Source organism: Bubalus bubalis, chromosome 1, assembly GCF_019923935.1.
Source record: "Bubalus bubalis isolate 160015118507 breed Murrah chromosome 1, NDDB_SH_1, whole genome shotgun sequence".
NCBI lineage: Eukaryota > Metazoa > Chordata > Mammalia > Artiodactyla > Bovidae > Bubalus > Bubalus bubalis.
Genome location: NC_059157.1, coordinates 129526819 through 129538523, shown reverse-complemented (window position 1 = coordinate 129538523; position 11705 = coordinate 129526819). Strand labels below are relative to the sequence as shown.

The following is an 11705-nucleotide window of genomic DNA, read 5'->3' as shown; positions in this document are numbered from 1 at the left end:
AGGAAAAGCTTTTAGCTTTTCAGTGTTGAGCATGTTATCTGTGGACATGTCAAATGGCGTTTTTTATGCTGAGGTGAATTTTCTCTGTACCTGCTTTGTTGAGAATTTTACCATAAATGAATAAATTTTGTCAACAGCTTTTTCTTCTATTAAGATTGTTGTATGATTTTTATCCCCCATTTTGTCAATATAGTATATTACATTCATTGATTTGCAGATATTGAACCATCCTTGGATCCTTTTAATAAATCCTACTTGATCATGGTTTCTGATCCTTTTAATGTATTCTTGAATTGTTTGCTGGTATTTTGTTGAGGGATTTTGTATCTATGTTCATGAGGGACATTGGCCTGTAATTTTTCTTCTTGCAGTGTCCTTTTCTGGTTTTGGTACCAGGGTGATGCAAACCTTGTACAATTGGAAGCACTTCCTCTTTTCCTATTTTTTTTGGATGAGTAAGATTTGGTATTAATTCTTTGGTATTAATTTTGGTAGAATTCACTAGTGAAGTCATCTGGCCCTAGAGTTTTTGTTGGGAGGTTTTGGATTGCTGATTTAATCTCCTAACTAGTAATTAATCTACTCAGGTTTTCTATATGTTTCTAGGAATTTATCCATTTCTTCTAGGCTAGTCAGTTTGTTGGCATACAGTCATTCATAAACTCTGGAGAAGGCAATGCAACCCACTCCAGTACTCTTGCCTGGAAAATCCCATGGACAGAGGAGCCTGATAGGCTGCAGTCCATGGGGTCTCTAAGACTCGGACAAGACTGAGCAACTTCACTTTCACTTTTCACTTTCATGCATTGGAGAAGGAAATGGCAACCCACTCCAGTGTTCTTGCCTGGAGAATCCCAGGGACGGGGGAGCCTGGTGGGCTGCTGTCTATGGGGTCACACGGAGTCAGACACCACTGAAGAGACTTAGCAGCGGCAGCAGCATTCATAATCTCATGATCCTTTGTATTTTTGTGGTGTCACTTGTAACATCTCTAACATCTCATTTTGAGTCCTTCCTTTTTCTTGATGAGATAAAGGTTTGTCAATTCTGTTTACTTTTCAGAGATCCAGCTCTTGATCTTCTCTGTTGTCTTTTGAATCCATTTCCTTCCATCTACTAATTAGAATGTTCTTTATTCATCTTTTTCTAGTTCCTTTCTAGGCACTTCTCACTATGAACTTCCTTCTAATAACTGTATTCCATTAAGTTTTGGTGTGTTATATTTGCATTTTTGTTTGCTTCAAAGTATCCTTTTTTTATCCTTTATTTCTCTTGATTTCTTCTTTGATCCTTTGATTGTCCAGTAGCATGTTGTTTAATCTACATATTTGCAATCCAGGTTTGTTCTGTAATTGATTTTTAGTTTCATGCCATGTACTCAAAAAAAGAACCTTGATATGATTTCATTCTTCTCAAATTTATTAAGACTTGATTTGTGGCCTAAAATCTGTCTTGGAGAATGTTCCTGTGCACTTGAGAACAATGTATATTTTGTTTCTTTTAGATGAAATATTCTATATACATCTAAGTTCATCTGGTTTAACATGTCATTTAAAGACAATGGTGGGTTTTTTTAATTTTTCTCTGGATGATGTATTTATTGATGAAAATGGGACACTGAAGTATCCTACTATTACTGTATTGCTATCTATTTCTGTAAGTCTTAATATTTGCTTTATATATTTAAGTGCTTCTATGTTGGGTTTATAAATGCTTACAAATATTATATCCTTTTGTTGGATTAACCCCTTTATCATTATGTAATGTCCTTCTTTGTCATTTATTACAGCCTGTTTGTCTCATGTAAATATAGCCAAAACAACTTTCATTTGATTTCTATTTACAAGGAATCTTTTCAGTCCTTTCACTTCCAGTCAGTGTGTGTCCGTATATCTTAAGTGCATTACTTGTAGGCAGCATATAGCTTGGTCTTGGATTGGTTTTTATCCATTCAGCTGCTCTGCATACTGGTAGGTATATACTCATTGGCCATTTGTGCATTGTTTTCAGGCTGTATTGCAGTTCTTCTGTTCCTTTCTCTTCCTGTGTGATTTGATGGTTTTCTTTTGTGGTGTGCTTAGATTTATTTATTTATCTTTTGTATATCTATTATATGTTTTCCTGTGTGGTTACCATGAAGTTTACGTATAACAAGTTTGAACACATTCTAAAATTACATTTTTACTTTCCCTCAGCTACATTTCAGGCTTTTGATATCACATTTAACTTTTTATATTGTATATCAGTTTTTTTTTTTACTACTTTAGTCTTTAACCTGTATGCTAGCTTTATAAGTGACTTATGTACATAGGAATTAAGCTTTAATTAAGCTTTCTATGTCTTTTACTGATTAAATTTATAAGAAATTTTTAATTTCCAAGTACTTGGGGTATATATTATTTTTAATTTATAATTCTGTTATAGTCAAAGAACATACTCTATGATTTCAAACCTTGGGACTGCAGTAAAAGCTAGCAAGGGATATATCTTGGCGAAAGTTCCATGTGTGCATCCAAGACTTTGTTTCTGGTTCTACATTTAAAGAAAGTCGCCACTCCATCCTACAGCAAGAAGTTGAACAGATTGAAAAATCAGTAACTCTTCTTGGATTCATAAGAGACTGGAGAATAGAGGGCAAACTGCTACCCCAATATTGGAGAGGTAAGCAAAGACTGAAAAAAAAAACAAAAAACAAAAAACAATACATTTGGGACAGTTACAAAAGGTATAACATATGTACACATGGTAATATCAATAGAAGAAACAGAGAAAGGAAAAGAGATACTTGAAACAATGACAGATTTTACCCCAAATTAATGGCAGAGACCAAACCACAGATCCAGGAAATTCAGAGATCACCAATCTAATCTGAAGAAAGCCAGAGTTTAAGAAGAAAATAAAGATTTTCTGAAACAAAAACTGATGGAATTCATTCACCATGCATGAAACATTTAGAGAGAATGAGTGTAATATAGGTCAAAAACTCAGATCTGTATAAAGGAAGAGCAGTGAAGAAGGAATAAGGGATGGTAAAATTAAAACTTCTTTTTCTTATTTTTAATTAATCTAAGAGGAAAACGGTTTCTTCCAAACACCAACAATGTATTTGATTATGTGTGCTAATGTATATGCTTATATATAAATGAAATGAATAACTGCTAGCAGTTGTACAATGAAGGACTTAGGATTATTTTGTTACTATAATGTACACTACCTGTGATGTGTTATTTCATAGTTGACTTGGATTAGCTATAAAAGTATATACAAATTCTATGGCATCCACTAAAAAAGGTGGGGGAAAAAAGTATAACTAATACACTAAGGAAAGAAACAGAATCTTAGAATATGCTATTAAAACTACAAAACCCAGAAAAAGAGAGAACCAAGGGCAACAATTAGAAAATAGTAATGAATATGAGAGGTATTAATATCAACCACTGTATCAGTAATCACTTTGAATGTCATTGCAATGTACCAGTTTAAAAATAGATTGGTCTTGGTTTTAGATCCACTCTGACAAACAGTATGTTATCTACAAGAAACCCATTTTAAATATAAAGAGAAATATATTTATTAAAAAGATAGAAAGAAAATATACCACACTAATACTAATCAAAAGAAAGAGCAGCTATATAATTTTCAAGAAGAGCAGACTTCAAAGAAAGAAACATAAGTAATAAGGGCATTAAATAATGATAAAGGGGTTAATGTGTATGTGCCTAAAAACAGCATCAAACTATATGAGGCAAAAACTAATGGAAATAATAGATAAATTCACTGTCAGAGTTGGAAATTTCAACAACCTTGATCAGAAGTGGACAGATCCAGCAGGCAAAAATCAGTTAAGGATATAGTTGAATTAAAAATCAATCAACTGAGTAAAATGGACATCTGTAGACTGTTTTATCCAACAACAGAATACAAAGTCTTCTCAAGCTCATAAATATTCACCAAGATAGACCACATCTGGGACAAAAAACACACCCCTTTAAAAGAACAAATTATGCAATATCTGCTCTCAGAACTTAATAGAACTAAACTCGAAATAAGTTACAAGATGACTGGAAAATCCTAAAATACATGGAGATTAAGCAACACTTCTAAGTAACACATGGGTCAAAGAAGAAATCAAGAGAAATTTTAACTGAGTATTTTGAACTAAATGAAAACACAACTTAGCAAAATTGGTGGGATGCAGCAGAAGTAGTGCTTAGAAGGAAATTTGTAACATTTAAGTGTATACATTAGGGAAAAAAAAAAACACAAAAATCTAGAATAACTTCCATCTTAGGAAACCAGAAAGAGAAGAACAAGTTAAAACCAAAGTCAGCAGAAGAAAAGAGAGAGAACTAGAGCAGAAATTAATGAAGTTGAAAATAGATAGCAATAGAGAAAACGAATGAAACCAAACTATGGTTCTTTGAAAAGAGCAATAAAATTGATAAATCTCTAGCCAGGATAACTTAGGGAAAAAAGGACATCACTACAGATCCCAAGGATCATTAAAAGGATAATAAAGGAATATTATGAACAACTTGGTGACCACCTAGAATAAACTGACCAATTCCTTTAAAAACACAGTTGTCCAATGCTCAAACAAGAAGAGAGAAACCATCTGAAAAGGCCAATATCTCCTAAAGAAAGTGGATTTATCATTAATAACCTTGCAAAACAGCAACAAGGCCAGATAGGCTCACTGGTGAATTCTACCAAACATTTAAGGAAGTAATTATACCAATTCTCTTAGAAGATAGGAGAGGAAATACATCTTACACTCATTCTTTGAGCCCAGTATTACCCCTAATACTGATATCAGATAAAGACATTATAGACATCATCAAAAAAACCTGTAGACCAAATATCTCTCATGGGTGGAGAAGATCCCCTGGAGAAGGAAATGGCAACCTATTCCAATATTCTTGCATGGAAAAACCCCATGAACAGAGGAGCCTGGTGGGCTACAGCCCATGGGGTCATGAAGAGTCAGACACAACTTAGCAACTAAACCACAGTATCTCTCATAAACATAGATGTAAAATCAAACTTTTAGCAAATCAGGAGGGGTGCTTCAGACTCATAGCATTTCCTCTCCTCTTTGATTTACAACAAATTGGACATCCATAACCCAGAAGAAGTATCTGCACAGTACACCAGGTGACCCGAGAGAGATGCACCTACCTTACATCCAAAAGTGGGTGGATTGGGACCTCAGAGGAGGCAGAAGCCCCAGGACAGTAGTGGCAATGGTGGGTTAGCATGCCATTCTGGCAATGGAGATGGAGGGCAAAAAGAGTGGGGGTCTCCATGGTCGCACATGCTGGAGGGACCCACTGCTCTGAGTAGAGGTTACAGTGACTGAGGAGAGGGAAAGGGAAAAGACGGTAAAAACCTAAATGTCCATTGACAGAGGAATAAAGAAGATGTACATATATACAATGGAATATTTAGCCATTTAGAAAAGAATGAAATCATGCCATTTGCAGCAACATGGATGGACCTACAGACTACTGTACTAAGTGAAGTCAGACAAAGACAAATATGATATTACAAGTGGAATCTAATTTTGTAAAATGATACAAATGAACATATTTACAAAACAGAAGCAGACTAGCAGACTTACAGAGATGAAAAACAATCCTGTGGTTACCACAGAAATGTTGAAGTGGATAAGTCAGGAGCTTGGATGAACATAACACACTACTGTAAATGATCAACATGGACCTACCATGTATGGCACAGGGGATTCTACTCAATATTCTGTGATAACCAATGTGAAAAATCTGAAAAAGAATGAGCATATATTTTATGTATAACTGAATCACTGCTGAAATACAACATTGTAAATCAACTACTAATATTAAAATAAGAAAGCAGAGAACTGAAAGGATGTATTTTCTGCTGTCGACCCCAGGATTCTGGCAAGAGGACTACCCACAAACATATTCAAGGATCCCTATACCAGGCTTTAGGCAGCCCCAAATGCCAATGATAGGCCTCACCCAACTCTGCCACTGCCCTTTTCTCCCCTATATTTCTCACCGCCAACTTTTTCTTTCTTTACGTGCACACTCCCAACCCCTTAGTGGTGAGTGAGCTTTGAGAAGAGAAATCAAAAACTTGTGCTATAGTGCAACATTCTGAAAAAAAAGTTCCTAATTGCCAACCTGTTGAATCAAAGTCTTACCTAAATAATAAAGGTGTTCTCTACTTCAAATGCAGCAGCAAAGGCACTTTTCATCAAATACTATTGAAAAGAATCATGGTACTACAGTTTCACAAAATTTTTACAGGAACTGAACCCAAGACACAGAATATTGTGATCTAAAAGATAAAGAATTCAAAATAGTTATGAAGAAATTCAACAAGCTATAAGAAAACTGAGAACGGTAATACAATGATCTCAGGAATAAAGTCAATGAGTAGAAGGAGTACTATACCAAAGGGATTGACATTCTAAAAAATTCCAGGGCTCAAGAACTTAAAAAGATGAAGAATGCATTAGAAAGCATTGGATATAGGGCAGGTCAGATGGAAGAATGAGCTCAAGAATAACAATATAGAAGTGTTGCAGGTGGAAAAGAAGAGAGAATACTTTTTTGAAATGACGAAACCCCATGAGAATATACAGACTCCATTAGAAGAGCCAGCATAGCATTAGTGGGTATACCATAAGGAGAAGAGAGAAAAGAGCTGAGCACATGTTCAACAAAATATAGCTGAGAACTTCCTAAACCTGGGAAACTGGATATACTGGTCCATGAAGCTAATAGAACATCTTATCTCAATTAAAAAAAAAAGACCTCCAAGATACATTAAGACTCAAACATCAATTATAAAGAATTTTAAAAGCAGCCATTGGAAAAAACAAAATCCAGAACCTACAAAGGAACCCCTATAATGCAATCAGCAGATTTATCAACAAATTCTACACACCAGGAGAGAGTGAGATGACATACTCAAAGTATTGAAAGATAAAAATTCAGTCAATACCCAATGCAGAATGACATATATGCACTACTATACATAGATCATAAAGACCTAATGTATAGCACAGGGAACTCTACTCATTTCTCTGTAATGACTTATTTGGGAAAATCATCTAAAAGAGAGTGGACATGAGACTTCTGTGGTGGTCTAGTGGTTAAGAATCTGGCGTGCAGGGGCTTTGGGTTCAGTCCCTGGTATGGGAAGATCTCACAGACCACAGAGCAAGTAAGCCCGTGCACCACAAGCACTGAGCCCATGAACTCTGGAGCCCACACCATAACTAGCATCCATGCACCATAACAAAAGAGCCTACATGATGCAACAAGACCCAACGCAGTCTAATATTTTTTTTAAAAAAAGGTCGGATATATGTATAACTGATTCCCTCTGCTGTAGAGCAGAACCTAACAACACTGCAAATCAACTATACTCCAGTTAATAAAAAGAAAATACCCTATCCAACAAAGTTAACCTTCAGGTAGGAAGGAGAAATAATAGCTTTCCCAGACAAACAAAACCTCAAGGAGTTTACCACCACCACATCTGCCTTAAAAGAAATGTTGATCAGAGCTCTTCAAGATGAAATTAAAAGGCAAAGAAGTACACAAAAGTGATTAAGGTGACAGAATTGAAAAACTAAAATGTTTAGTATATGAAACAATTACAAAAGTTAAAAGGAGGACATTAAAAATTACTATAGCTACTAAAACTTAACAAAGTCACAGCATAAAAAAAGATAATTTGGGAAATCAAAAATATAAAAGGGGAAGAGTAAAGGATGAAAAAGACAAATGGAAATAAATTGCTATCAGCAAAAAAAGGACTACTGTTTCTATGAAATATTTTATGTAAATCTCATGGTAACTACAAAAAGCTACAGCAGACACACAACATAAAAGAGAGTAAACAAATCACCATGGAAAATCACCAACTTACAAAAGGGAAAAAGAAAACAAGAGACAAAATAACCAGAAGGCAAAAAAAAAAAAAAAATGGCGGTGGTAAATCTTTACATATCAATAATCTCCCTAAATGTAAACAGATGGAACTTATCAATCAAGAGGCACAGACTGGATGGGTTTTTAAAAAAGAGAACTATATGCTGCTTACAGGAGACATATTTCAGCTCTAAAGACACACATACGCTCAAGGTAAAAGAATGGAAAATGATATTCCAAGGAAATGGAAACCAAAAGATGGTGAAGCCATACTTGTATCCAATAAAAGAGACTTCAAGCCAAAAGTAGTAATGAAAGTCAAAGGTTATTCTATAATGATAAAAAGAGCCCATACATCAAGAAGTTAGAGCAATCAGTAATATATATGCTCCCAACACCCAAGTAACCAAACGTATTACGCAAATACTAACACCTTAAGGGAGTAGACAACACTAGAATAATAGTAGGAAAGATCAGTGTATCCTACCATCAGCAATGAATAAACTGTCCAGACAGAAAAACAATAAGAAAATGTTGGAATTAGGATAAATGGACTTAACAGTCATGTACATAACACTCTATGCAACAGCAGCAGAATACATTCTTTTCAGGTACACATTGGAACACACTCCAGGATAGATCATAAAACAGAACACAAATTTTACCAAATTTAGGAAAACTGAAATCATACCAGCTATCTTTTCTGACCAAAATGATATGAAACTAGAAATCAACAAAAAGATCTACAAATATGTGGACACTAAACAGCACAATGGGTCAAAGAAGAAATCAAAAGGGAAATTTAAAATTATCTGGGAATTTCCTGGTGGTCCAGTGGTTAGGACTCTCTGCTTTCACAGGTGAGTGTGTAGGTTTAATCGCTGGTTGGGAAACTAATATCCAAAAGGCACAGCCAAATAAAATTATCTCAAAACAATGAAAATGGAAATACAACATATCAAGCATTAAGTACATATTAAGAAATCAAAAATATCTCAAATAACCTAAAGATAACTAGAAAAAGAACAAATCAAGCCCAAATTAAGCAGAATGAAATAGTACAAAGATTAGATTGAAAGTAAATGAAATAGAGACCAGAAAAACAGAAAGAATCAACCAAACTACAGGCTGCTTTTCTGAAAAGATATAAAGAAAATTAACAAGTCTTTAGCTACACTTAGAACAAGACTTCACTAAAGTTAGAAATGAAAAAGATGTGACATCTGATACTAGAGAAATACATAGGATCATAAGACTACTTGAACAATTATACGCCAAAAATTACATAACCTAGACAAGATATATTTCTAGAAACATAAAACCTACGAAGACTCAAGCAAGAAGAAACAGAAAATCTGAATAGACCAAAAGTAAGTAAATTGGATCAGTAATCAGAATCTCCCAACACAGAAAACTCCAGGACCAGATGGCTTCTAGAGATTTTTACCAGACATGTAAAGATTTAACACCCATCGTCCTCAAAATTTCAAAATATCAAGGAATGGGGAACACATTCAAACTTATTGTATAAAGCCAGAGTACCTTGATAGTAAAACCAGATATGGAGAATGAAAGAAAAGATCAGTAATCCTGATGCCGGGGCTGGGCGAGGCAGAGGTGGGAGGAACCTTTAACAGATTGGGTATCAAAGAAACTTAATTAAGGCTATGTATGATAAACCCACAGCTAACATTATACCCAGTGAAGAAAAATTACAAGTGTCTACCCTAAGATCAGGAAAAAGACAAGGATGCCCATTCTCACCACTCCTACTGTACTAGCTAGAGCAGAGCAGAATAGAGCGCCCAGAATTAAATCCTAGCATACACAAGGGAACTAAGCACACCAAATGTGGAAAGGATACTCGTGCTGGGAAAACTGGAGAAACACATTCAGAGCAATGAAATTGGTCCCCTATCTCACATCACTCAAAAAAAAAAAAACTAGAGAGACTTCCCTGCGGTCCCAGGGTTAAGATTCCACTTCCACTGCAGGGGGCACAGGTTTGATCCCTGGTTGGAGAACTAACATCCTGCCTGTTGTGTGGCCAAAAGAACAACGACAACAATTGAAAATAGATCAAAGTCTTAAACATCAGACCTGATACCATAAAACTCCTAGAAGAAAACACAGGGAAAATGTTCATCGATATTAGTCTTGGCAGCAATTTTTTGGACATGACACCAGAAGTACAATCCATAAAAGCAAAAATCAATACGTGTGAGTACATCTAACCCAAAAGCTTCTGCACAGCAAAAAGAACAAAACAAAATGAAAAGACAACTTACAGAATGGGAGAAAAAAATTGCAAACCGTGTATCAGTTAAGGGGTTAATATCCAAAACATACTGAAATCATACAACAACAAAATGTAATTAAGAAATGGGCAGAATTAATAGACATTTTTCCAAAAAGGACTCAAAACAGTTAACAAGCACATGAAGATAACATCCCACTAATCATCAGGGAAATGCAAATCAAAACCACAGTGAGATAACACCTCGCACCTCTTAGAATAACTATCATCAAGAATACATAAGAGATGCCAGTGAGCCCGTGATAAAAAGGAAAACCTCATTCACTGTTGGTGAGGATGTAAACTGGTTTAACCACTATGGAAAACAGTATGGAGGTTCCTCAAAAAATTTAAAAATAGATCTAACATATGACCCAGCAATTCTACCTCTGGACATATATACCCAAAGGAAATAAAAACAGGATTTTAACATGATAAATGCACTTCCTTGTTAATCACAGCATCATTCACAATAGCCAAGCTTATGGAAACAGGACTTCCCTGGTGGTCCAGTGGTTAAGAGGACACTTGTCAATGCAGGGGACACAGGTTTAATCCCTAGTCCAGGAAGAACACATGCCAAGGGGCAGCTAAGCCCATGTGCCACAACTACTGAGTCCATGAGCCCTAGAGCCCGTGCTCTGCAACTAGAGAAGCCACCACAATGAGAAGCCTGCACACCACAACTAGATAAAGCCCGAATGCAGCAATGAAGACCCCAGAACTGCCAAAAATAAAATTTTTTAAGAACCCAAACTCTTAAAACTGAGTATTGTCAAGATTTCAGATCTTCCTAAATTGATCTACACATCCAACATATTGCCAGTTGAGATTCTACCAACTGCACTATAGAATGTGTAGCACGTATGAGCTATAGAATTTGTATTCTACAGTTGCTGAATGTTCCATAAACATCAACTGTGGTTTTCAAATCAGTATGTGTGTGTGTGTTGGCTTTTAGACAGTTCTATCAATTACTGAATGAGTAGTAAAATCTCCAACTGTAATTAATTGTGAATTTGCCCATTTCTGTCATTTTTTTGCTTCATACATTTTGAAGGTCTGTTATTAGGTGCATACACATTTAGGATTCTATTCTGATGAACTGATCTTTTATCAAAGTGAAATGTCCTTTTATACTTTATATTAACATAGCCACACACCTTTTTTATGCTTGTTTACATGATACATCATTTTAGTCCATCTTTATATTTAATGCATGACTTGTATAATGCATCTACTTGGGTCTTGCTTTTTGTCTATTCCAAAAGTCTCTTCTAATTAATATAATCATTAATATATTTGTATTTAAACTTTACATCTTGCTCTTTTCTATTGTCTCTTGTGCTTCTTTCTTTCCTGCCTTCATTCTGGTTATTTTTTAGCATTCTGTCTCTTTTTAGGTTTATGGTTATACCTGTTTTCAGTGGCAATTCCTAGGATTTACAAAACATCCTTACATTGCTCAGTGGTAAAGAATCTGC

At 35.2% G+C, this 11705-nt stretch overlaps 1 long non-coding RNA gene across 1 annotated transcript; it reads left to right on the top strand.

The window, feature by feature from the left end:
• The first annotated feature begins 850 nt into the window (after positions 1 to 850).
• Positions 851 to 11705, top strand: LOC123333978. Its single transcript, XR_006551636.2, has 2 exons — positions 851 to 2661; positions 11625 to 11705. It is a non-coding gene; the product is annotated as an uncharacterized LOC123333978 (long non-coding RNA).